The following is a 9,976-nucleotide window of genomic DNA, read 5'->3' on the forward strand; positions in this document are numbered from 1 at the left end:
AAATGGATGAAAGCGCAGTGGTAAGACATTTTGATGACAACTAAACCAAACCTCTGACATTGTTTTCCATTGGAATTTGGTTGTGCTTCTAGATGTATAGTGATAACAAGTCGGGAATTCAACTACTGGCTGTCTTGTTGAGTGGTTGAATAAAGGTTGAAGTCTCATTGTTCAACATCTCAACCAAATATTAACCACATTTCTAAGTTGAAATGACATGGTTTGGCCAGTGGGGAATTTACAGGCTGTCAGTATGCAATATTATGAAGATAACGAGGGAAAATGCATTGTACAAAAGATATACACGTCATTGCTATCATGAGTCATTGCCACAACCTTTTCGTACACTTCTGTCATGTTTTGTGATTTCGGAGAGCAGGGCAAGGAATAACGTCAGAGCTCGTTCATGTGCTATCAGCTGATTGGAGAATGAATTCCGATTTGCATGCATACTGCCACATAGGAGTGAAATAGTTACGGGAAAGACGTGACGAAGAGGACGAAGTTTATTGTTCAAAAATATCAAACAAGTCTGAGTAGTGAACGTTACGTTTCAGTATAGGATTTTTCTTTTCCATTCTCTCGCAATGGAATGTCGAAATGTAAGTATCGAACTCTAGGCTACATTTGTTTAAATTTGAAATGTTGAACCTAAAGTCTTACGTTTTAGGCTACTTTGTTAGATGTATTTCACAATGAATTTAACGGGAGACAGGTTAAACTAATGGATATAGTAAATGAATCTGATAAAACGACATTCAGACATTGACATGACGTTCCAAGGCACCGAAATGCGTACAACAAAATTGACGTTCCAAAGTCAATGTGTTTTTGGTGCGTTTATGAAAAGAAAACTACTCCAAAACAAAAGCTGACCAGAGACTCAACACAAAATTGCACAAAGAATTTGGATCCATGTAGAGATGATGAGACAAAGTAATTATTTGGTTCGGCTAGCCTTCTAATCATGGAGGTGGGAGAGCAGTTGCAGGCTCAGACTGGCATTATTTGATTGATTTCAAATCAGTAGTGCATAGAACTGTTGACAGATAATGTGTTTAACTCATCAGATGTAATTTATATTTTCAACAGTTTTTGTACTGTTTTAGTAAACTGTGTTTTCGGCTGTATTTGTAAGAAATTGTAATAGAGACTGGAAACTAGTAATAACAACATTTCAACATAAGCCATCTTTTATACAAAATACACATACTCCTCATTTCTCTTGGACATATGCTGGACTTATTAAGACACCAACTACAGACACACACAATTCCCCTCCCCCATGATAACCACAGACACACACAACTCAAGGTTGGAGCTCAAAACAAAGAACTATCTCAGGAACCAATGGAACGTTGACATCAGGCCTGTTCAGGACTACCCAAGACCCAGATCGACCAATCGGAAGGCCAGACTTCCAGATCAACCTACTTTGCTTGTTGTATATATAAAACTGTACAACTGTTTAAACTGCCTCTTTTCCGGACGATTTCATAAGAATCAGACAGAAAGAGCCGTGCCGCACGCTTTGCCTAATATTTTTTACACTTGAATAAATCTGCCTTATTATACAATTATCCACCTCGTCCTATGACTCCTCTTGTTCTCCTGTCTCCAGTAAACGTTTTATCAACATATGTCATTTTCAGTCCAATGTTCATTTGCGTAATAATTATTGGAAAGATTTAAAACTATGCTAAAACATGATGATAATGCCAACCATGGGCGGACTGGGACAAAAATTCAGCTACACAAGCCCACATCTCATCGGTGCCACTCGCAATCCAATGCCTGTACCCCAATGGTCAGCCAAATGCTCAATATAGATTATCATGACAAATTGCTCAAATGTCATAAAAAAGCAGGTCCATGGGCTGCCGGCAGTGTCATAATGTTTGTTTTTTAAATTATATATTTAATATTTCAACCAGCCGACCCCAATAAAAGATGGTCCGGCCCTTCTGGCATTTTCCAAAATTGCCAGACTGCCAAAAATCGCCATGGTGCCAACATTTGATTGAGGGTGGTGAAAAGATCTTGTGTTTGGACTGGTTCCAACAGATAACGTTAACCTACTGACCTTCGGTATAATAAGCACAGGCACATGCAAATCACTCAGGAAAATCCAGGCTAGAATGAGGACAAACATTTGGTTAACTACTGTATTACCTGTACTCCAATGACTGGTTTGTGCAGTAATGCAGGTATAATGCATTATACACTGCATGACCAAAACTGTGGACACCTGCACGTCAAACATCTCATTCCAAAATCATGGGCATTAATATGGAGTTGGTCCCCCCTTTGCTGCTGTAACAGCCTTCACTCTTCTGGGAAGGCTTTCCACTAGATGTTGGAACATTGCTGTGGGGACTTGCTTCCATTCAGCCACAAGAGCATTTTTTATTTATTTATTTATTTAACCTTTATTTAACCAGGTAGGCAAATTGAGAACACGTTCTCATTTACAATTGCGACCTGGCCAAGATAAAGCAAAGCAGTTCGACACATACAACAACACATAGTTACACATGGAGTAAAAACAAACATATAGTCAATAATACAGTGAAAAAAATAAAAAAAAAATAAGTCTATATACAATGTGAGCAAGTGAGGTGAGATAAGGGAGGTGAAGGCAAACAGATATATGTATAAATAAATAAAAATATAAAAAGGCCATGGAGGCGAAGTGAGTACAACACAGCAAGTAAAAAAAAAACTAAAAAACTAAAATAAAAATAAAAACACTGGAATGGTTGGTTTGCATTGGAAGAAAGTGCAAAGTAGAGACAGAAATAATGGGGTGCAAAGGAGCAAAATAAATTAATAAATAAATACAGTAGGTAAAGAGGTAGTTGTTTGGGCTAAATTGTAGATGGGTTATGTACAGGTGCAGTAATCTATGAGCTGCTCTGACAGCTGGTGCTTAAAGCTAGTGAGGGAGATAGGTGTTTCCAGTTTCAGAGATTTTTGTAGTTCGTTCCAGTCATTGGCAGCAGAGAACTGGAAGGAGAGGCGTCCAAAGGAAGAATTGGTTTTGGGGGTGACTAGAGAGATATACCTGCTGGAGCGCGTGCTACGGGTAGGTGCTGCTATGGTGACCAGCGAGCTGAGATAAGGGGGGACTTTACCTAGCAGGGTCTTGTAGATGACCTGGAACCAGTGGGTTTGGCGACGAGTATGAAGCGAGGGCCAGCCAACGAGAGTGTACAGGTCGCAGTGGTGGGTAGTATATGGGGCTTTGGTGACAAAACGGATGGCACTGTGATAGACTGCATCCAATTTATTGAGTAGGGTTTTGGAGGCTATTTTGTAAATGACATCACCGAAGTCGAGGATTGGTAGGATGGTCAGTTTTACAAGGGTATGTTTGGCAGCATGAGTAAAGGATGCTTTGTTGCGGAATAGGAAGCCAATTCTAGATTTGACTTTGGATTGGAGATGTTTGATGTGGGTCTGGAAGGAGAGTTTACAGTCTAACCAGACACCTAGGTATTTGTAGTTGTCCACATATTCTAAGTCAGAGCCGTCCAAAGTAGTGATGTTGGACAGGCGGGCAGGAGCAGGCAGCGATCGGTTGAAGAGCATGCATTTGGTTTTACTTGTATTTAAGAGCAGTTGGAGGCCACGGAAGGAGAGTTGTATGGCATTGAAGCTCGCCTGGAGGGTTGTTAACACAGTGTCAAAAGAAGGGCCAGAAGTATACAGAATAGTGTCGTCTGCGTAGAGGTGGATCAGAGAATCACCAGCAGCAAGAGCGACATCATTGATGTAAACAGAGAAGAGAGTCGGTCCAAGAATTGAACCCTGTGGCACCCCCATAGAGACTGCCAGAGGCCCGGACAACAGACCCTCCGATTTGACACACTGAACTCTATCAGAGAAGTAGTTGGTGAACCAGGCGAGGCAATCATTAGAGAAACCAAGGCTGTCGAGTCTGCCAATGAGGATGTGGTGATTGACAGAGTCAAAAGCCTTGGCCAGGTCAATGAATACGGCTGCACAGTATTGTTTCCTATCGATGGCGGTTACGATATCGTTTATGACCTTGAGCGTGGCTGAGGTGCACCCATGACCAGCTCTGAAACCAGATTGCATAGCGGAGAAGGTGTGGTGTGATTCGAAATGGTCGGTAATCTGTTTGTTGACTTGGCTTTCGAAGACCTTAGAAAGGCAGGGTAGGATAGATATAGGTCTGTAGCAGTTAGGGTCAAGGGTGTCCCCCCCCTTTGAAGAGGGGGATAACCGCAGCTGCTTTCCAATCTTTGGGGATCTCAGACGACACGAAAGAGAGGTTGAAGAGGCTAGTAATAGGGGTGGCAACAATTTCAGCAGATAGTTTTAGAAAGAAAGGGTCCAGATTATCTAGCCCGGCTGATTTGTAAGGGTCCAGATTTTGCAGCTCATTAAGAACATCAGCTGACTGTATTTGGGAGAAAGAGAAATGGGGAAGGCTTGGGCGAGTAGCAGAGGGGAGGGCAGTGCTGTTGTCCGGGGTAGGGGTAGCCAGGTGGAAAGCATGGCCAGCCGTAGAAAAATGCTTATTGAAATTCTCAATTATAGTGGATTTGTCGGTGGTGACAGTGTTTCCTATCTTCAGGGCGGTTGGAAGCTGGGAGGAGGTGTTCTTATTCTCCATGGACTTTACGGTGTCCCAGAACTTTTTTGAATTTGTGTTGCAGGAAGCAAATTTCTGCTTGAAAAAGCTAGCCTTGGCTGTTCTAACTGCCTGTGTATATTGGTTTCTGGCTTCCCTGAAAAGTTGCATATCACAGGGGCTGTTCGATGCTAATGCAGAACGCCATAGGATGTTTTTCTGTTGGTTAAGGGCAGTCAGGTCAGGAGAGAACCAAGGGCTATATCTGTTCCTGGTTCTAAATTTCTTGAATGGGGCATGCTTATTCAAGATGGTGAGGAAGGCATTTTTAAAAAATGACCAGGCATCCTCTACTGACGGGATGAGATCAATATCCTTCCAGGATACCCCGGCCAGGTCAATTAGGAAGGCCTGCTCGCTGAAGTGTTTCAGGGAGCGTTTGACAGTGATGAGTGGAGGTCGTTTGACCGCTGACCCATTACGGATGCAGGCAATGAGGCAGTGATCGCTGAGATCTTGGTTAAAAACAGCAGAGGTGTATTTGGAGGGCAAGTTTGTTAGGATGATATCTATGAGGGTACCCGTGTTTACGGAATTGGGGTGGTACCTGGTAGGTTCATTAATAATTTGTGTGAGATTGAGGGCATCAAGCTTAGATTGTAGGGTGGCTGGGGTGTTGAGCATGTTCAAATTTAGGTCGCCTAGCAGCACGAGCTCTGAAGATAGATGGGGGGCAATCAGTTCACATATAGTGTCCAGAGCACAGCTGGGGGCAGAGGGTGGTCTATAGCAGGCGGCAACGGTGAGAGACTTGTTTTTAGAGAGGTGGATTTTTAAAAGTAGAAGTTCAAATTGTTTGGGAACAGATCTGGATAGTATAACAGAACTCTGCTGGCAGTCTTTGCAGTAGATTGCAACACCGCCCCCTTTGGCCGTTCTATCTTGTCTGAAAATATTGTAATTGGGGATAAAAATGTCTGAATTTTTGGTGGTCTTTCTAAGCCAGGATTCAGACACGGCTAAAACATCCGGGTTGGTAGAGTGTGCTAAAGCAGTGAACAAAACAAACTTAGGGAGGAGGCTCCTAATGTTAACATGCATGAAGCCAAGGCTATTACGGTTACAGAAGTCATCAAAAGAGAGCGCCTGGGGAATAGGAGTGGAGCCAGGTACTGCAGGGCCTGGATTCACCTCTACATCACCAGAGGAACAGAGGAGAAGTAGGATAATGGTACGGCTAAAAGCTATGAGAATTGGTCGCCTAGAGCTACTAGAGCAGAGAGTAAAAGGAAGTTTCTGGGGGCGATAAAATAGTTTAAAGGAATAATGTACAGACAAAGGTATGGTAGGATGTGAATACAGTGGAGGTAAACCTAGGTATTGAGTGATGATGAGAGAGATCTTGTCTCTAGAAACATCATTGAAACCAGGTGATGTCATCGCATATGTGGGTGGTGGAACTGCAGGGTTGGATATGGTATAGAGAGCAGGGCTAGAATCTCTACAGTGAAATAAGCCAATAAACACTAACCAGAACAGCAATGGACAAGGCATATTTACATTAAGGAGAGGCAAGCTTAATCGAGTGATCAATAAGGGTCCAGTGAGTAGAGGTTGGTTGGGGTCGTGGCGATCCAGACAGCTGGCCGGGTATATGGCTATCGGTAGCAGCATAGGATGGAGGTCTGTTTGTAGATACCTCGTGCGTTTCCGTCGGTAGGTTCCGTGTAGTGGGGTTTTGTTCAGATAGCAGCCGATAAGACAGCTAACGATTAGCGGGCCTCAGATGAGCGTTCAGGTAACGCCGGGACGGAGGTGCCGGTTGGATAAATCCCTCGGGCAGATAACGTCGGCAGTCAGTCGTGAAGGCCCGGTGGGGTTCCGTATCTGCAGCAGCAACAAAGAAACGGGTCCGGATGGTGATGGAACTCCTCAGCTGGCTAGCTCCAGCATGATTTGAGTTAGCTCCGGGGTCGACGTAAGCCAATAGTCACACGGTATGCAGCTAGCTAGCTGCGAAATCAAGGTGCAAGTGTCCAGAGGCTGCGGTTGGAATCCGGGGAAACTGAGAGAAAAAAAGTCCCGGAATGCTCCGGTCCGAGTCGCGTTGCACAAAAGTGCCGGTAGATTATCGAGCTAAAGGAATAGCTGATGACCGCAAAACGTGGGCAGCTGAAACACCAACGCTAGCCAGCAAACCGGCTAATTTCGGGGCAGCTACAGATTAGCTTCTGGCTAGCTATCGGAGTAGCTTCTGGTTAGCTTTCAGGCTAGCTTCTGAATTAGCCCCTGGCTATCTTCCACGATGGATTTTCAGATTGAGGTAAATAATACTAATTGTAATTGGTGAAGCGGGTTGCAGGAAAGCTTTTGCAGGAAAGCTTTTGTAGTTGAGTTCTTGGATAATAAAATAAATAAAAGATATGTGAAGAAAAGGTGTAAATATATATATATATACAGGACACGACACGACAACCCGGAAAAATACGTCTGAACTGCTAAGCCACCTTGGTATCGGCCAAGTGAGGTTGGGCACTAATGTTGGGCAATTAGGCCTGGCTCGCAGTCGGCATTACAATTCATCCCAAAGGTGTTCGATGGGGTTGAGGTCAGGGCTCTGTGCAGGCCAGTCAAGTTCTTCCACACCGATCTCGACAAAGCATTTCTGTATGGACCTCGCTTTGTGCACAGGGGAGTTGTAATGCTTTAACAGGAAAGGGCCTTCTCCAAACTGCTGCCACAGAATCGTCTAGAATGTCATTGAAGGCTGTAGCTTTAAGATTTCCCATTCACTGGAACTAAGGGCCCTAACCCAAAACATGAAAAACAGCCCGAGACCATTATTCCTCCTCCACCCAAACTTTACAGTTGGCAAAATGTCGGAAACTTTCCGCTAAATTTCCAGAATGTTTACGGATATTTTCCATGAGAAGTTAAGCACGGGAATTTGGGGAATTTTGCTTAAATTCATCATATAAGCTAACTTTATCAGTGAATCCTTTTTGTGGGATACACAAGGCAATTCTAGGTCTTGTGGAATATTTTGGTTAAACTATTGCAACCCTCTGCATGCACAGTGCATTCTTCCATCACATGTGCAGTGCACTCTTCCATCACATGTACAGCTGATTCGCAAGATCTTGCACACTAATGAGATGCTATTGAGCCCACACTACTACACTGTCTGAGTCAAGAACTACATGCTTTCTGGTAAGTTTTGATTACAATACTGGATGATTACAATTACAATACTGGAGTGAATATATTTTATATGACATACATCATTTTTTGTTAACTAGTAAATAGTAGCCTACAGCAAAGTGTGTTTAAATCATTTATAACTTGTTAACAATTTCTGCTCGTTAGTTTTTGCTACCATGTGAGTTTTAGCTTGCTTGAAGCTGCTAACTAAAGAGTGTTAATTCACCTGTTTCCATACATGATTAATTTGACAACATTTACAAAGGAGTTGTTTAATCTAACTGCTTAACTATTTATCTGTACATGGAATTGTATTTGGGGGTTTTTTACAAAAAAAAATCTAATCTTTACAAGAAAATGCCACAGATGTGTGGAGACATTTCATGTAGAAGGTTAAGCTGTGCACATTTGCAAATACTGTGCCAAATCATATGTGAAGAATGCAACAAAGATGCAGAATCATCTGGCCAAGTGCATAAAGTTCCCTCAGCGCTCACAACAAGCAACCTCTGACAAAAGTCCTTCTACTTCTATTCGAGGTGAAAATGATGAATCGGACACCTTATCGATAGCACCAGCACATGGTCCCTGTGAATCAGAAGTTTTTTTGACTCAATGGAGGAACGTAGTCAGAGAAATGCTGATGAATGTCTTGCTCGAGCTGTGTATGCAACTGATTCACCTCTGATGCTCACAGGCTAGGTGTATTGGAAGAGCTTTTTGAATGTTCTTCGCCCAACATACATCCTTATAACCAGACATGCTTTATTTACTAATTTGCTGGATGCAGAGTTCAACAGTTCAAGTGACGGTCAAGCAAATCATTGAGAAAGCAGACTGTATTGCAATCATCTCTGATGGGTGGTCGAATGTTCATGGGCAAGGAATAATTAACTACAGCATCTCCTACCCTCAACCAGTATTCTACAAGAGCACAGACACGAGGGACAACAGACACACCGGTCTCTACATTGCAGATGAGCTGAAGGCAGTCATCAATGACCTTGGACCACAGAAGGTATTTGCACTGGTGACAGACAATGCTGCGAACATGAAGGCTGCTTGGTCTAAAGTGGATTCAATGCATGTGCTGATCATGCATTGAATCTGCTCCTGAAGGACATCATGGCACTGAAAACAATGGATATACTCTACAAGAGAGCCAAGGAAATGATTAGGTATGTGAAGGGTCATCAAGTTATAGCAGTAATCTACCTCACCAAGCAAAGTGAGGAGAATAAGAGCACCACATTGAAGCTGCCCAGCAACACCCATGGGGGGGGTGTTGTCGTCATGTTTGACAGTCTCCTGGAGGGGAGGAGTCTCTCCAAGAAATGGCCATATCACAGTCTGCCGACATGGACAGCCTCATCAAGAGGATCCTCCTGGATTATGCGTTTTGGGAGAGAGTGGTAAGCAGCCTGAAACTCCTGAAACCTATAGCAGTAGCCATTGCACGGATTGAGGAAGACAATGCCATCCTGTCTGATGTTCAGACTCTGCTTGCAGATGTAAGTGAAGAAACCCATACTGCCCTGCCCACTTCACTGTTGCTCCAAGCAGAGGAAACTGCAGTTCTGAAATACATCAAAAAGCGTGAAGACTTCTGCCTGAAGCACATACACGCCGCAGCGTACATGTTGGACCCCAAGTATCCTGGCAAGATCATCCTTTCTGGTGCAGAGATCAACAAGGCCTATGGTGTCACCACTACCGTGTCTCGCCACCTTGGCCGGGATGAGGGCAAGGTTCTTGGCAGTCTGGTAAAGTGCAATTTCAAGAAAGGGCTTTGGGATGGAGATGCAATATGGCAGTTGTGCCAACATATCTCATCAGCAACCTGGTGGATGGGACTTTGTGGATCTGAGGCTCTTTCCCCTGTTGCCTCCATCATCCTCCAAATCCCACCAACATCAGCCGCATCAGAGCGCAACTGGTCCTTGTTTGGGAACACACACCAAAGCACGCAACAGGCTGACCAATACAAGGGTTGAAATATTGGTTGCCAAATTTGAGTTTTTTTGAGCCTGACAACAAGCCATCTTCAACAAGGTTGGAACGTGACAGTGAAGATGAGGCCTCAGAGTCTGATGTTCAAGAGGTGGACATTCAGGAGGTCCAGGGAGAAGACATGGAAGCCTGATAGGAAGACAACCAAAGCTTTAGTTTCATTTT

This window comes from Salvelinus fontinalis, chromosome 13 (genome assembly GCF_029448725.1).
Source record: "Salvelinus fontinalis isolate EN_2023a chromosome 13, ASM2944872v1, whole genome shotgun sequence".
Classification (NCBI taxonomy): Eukaryota; Metazoa; Chordata; class Actinopteri; order Salmoniformes; family Salmonidae; genus Salvelinus; species Salvelinus fontinalis.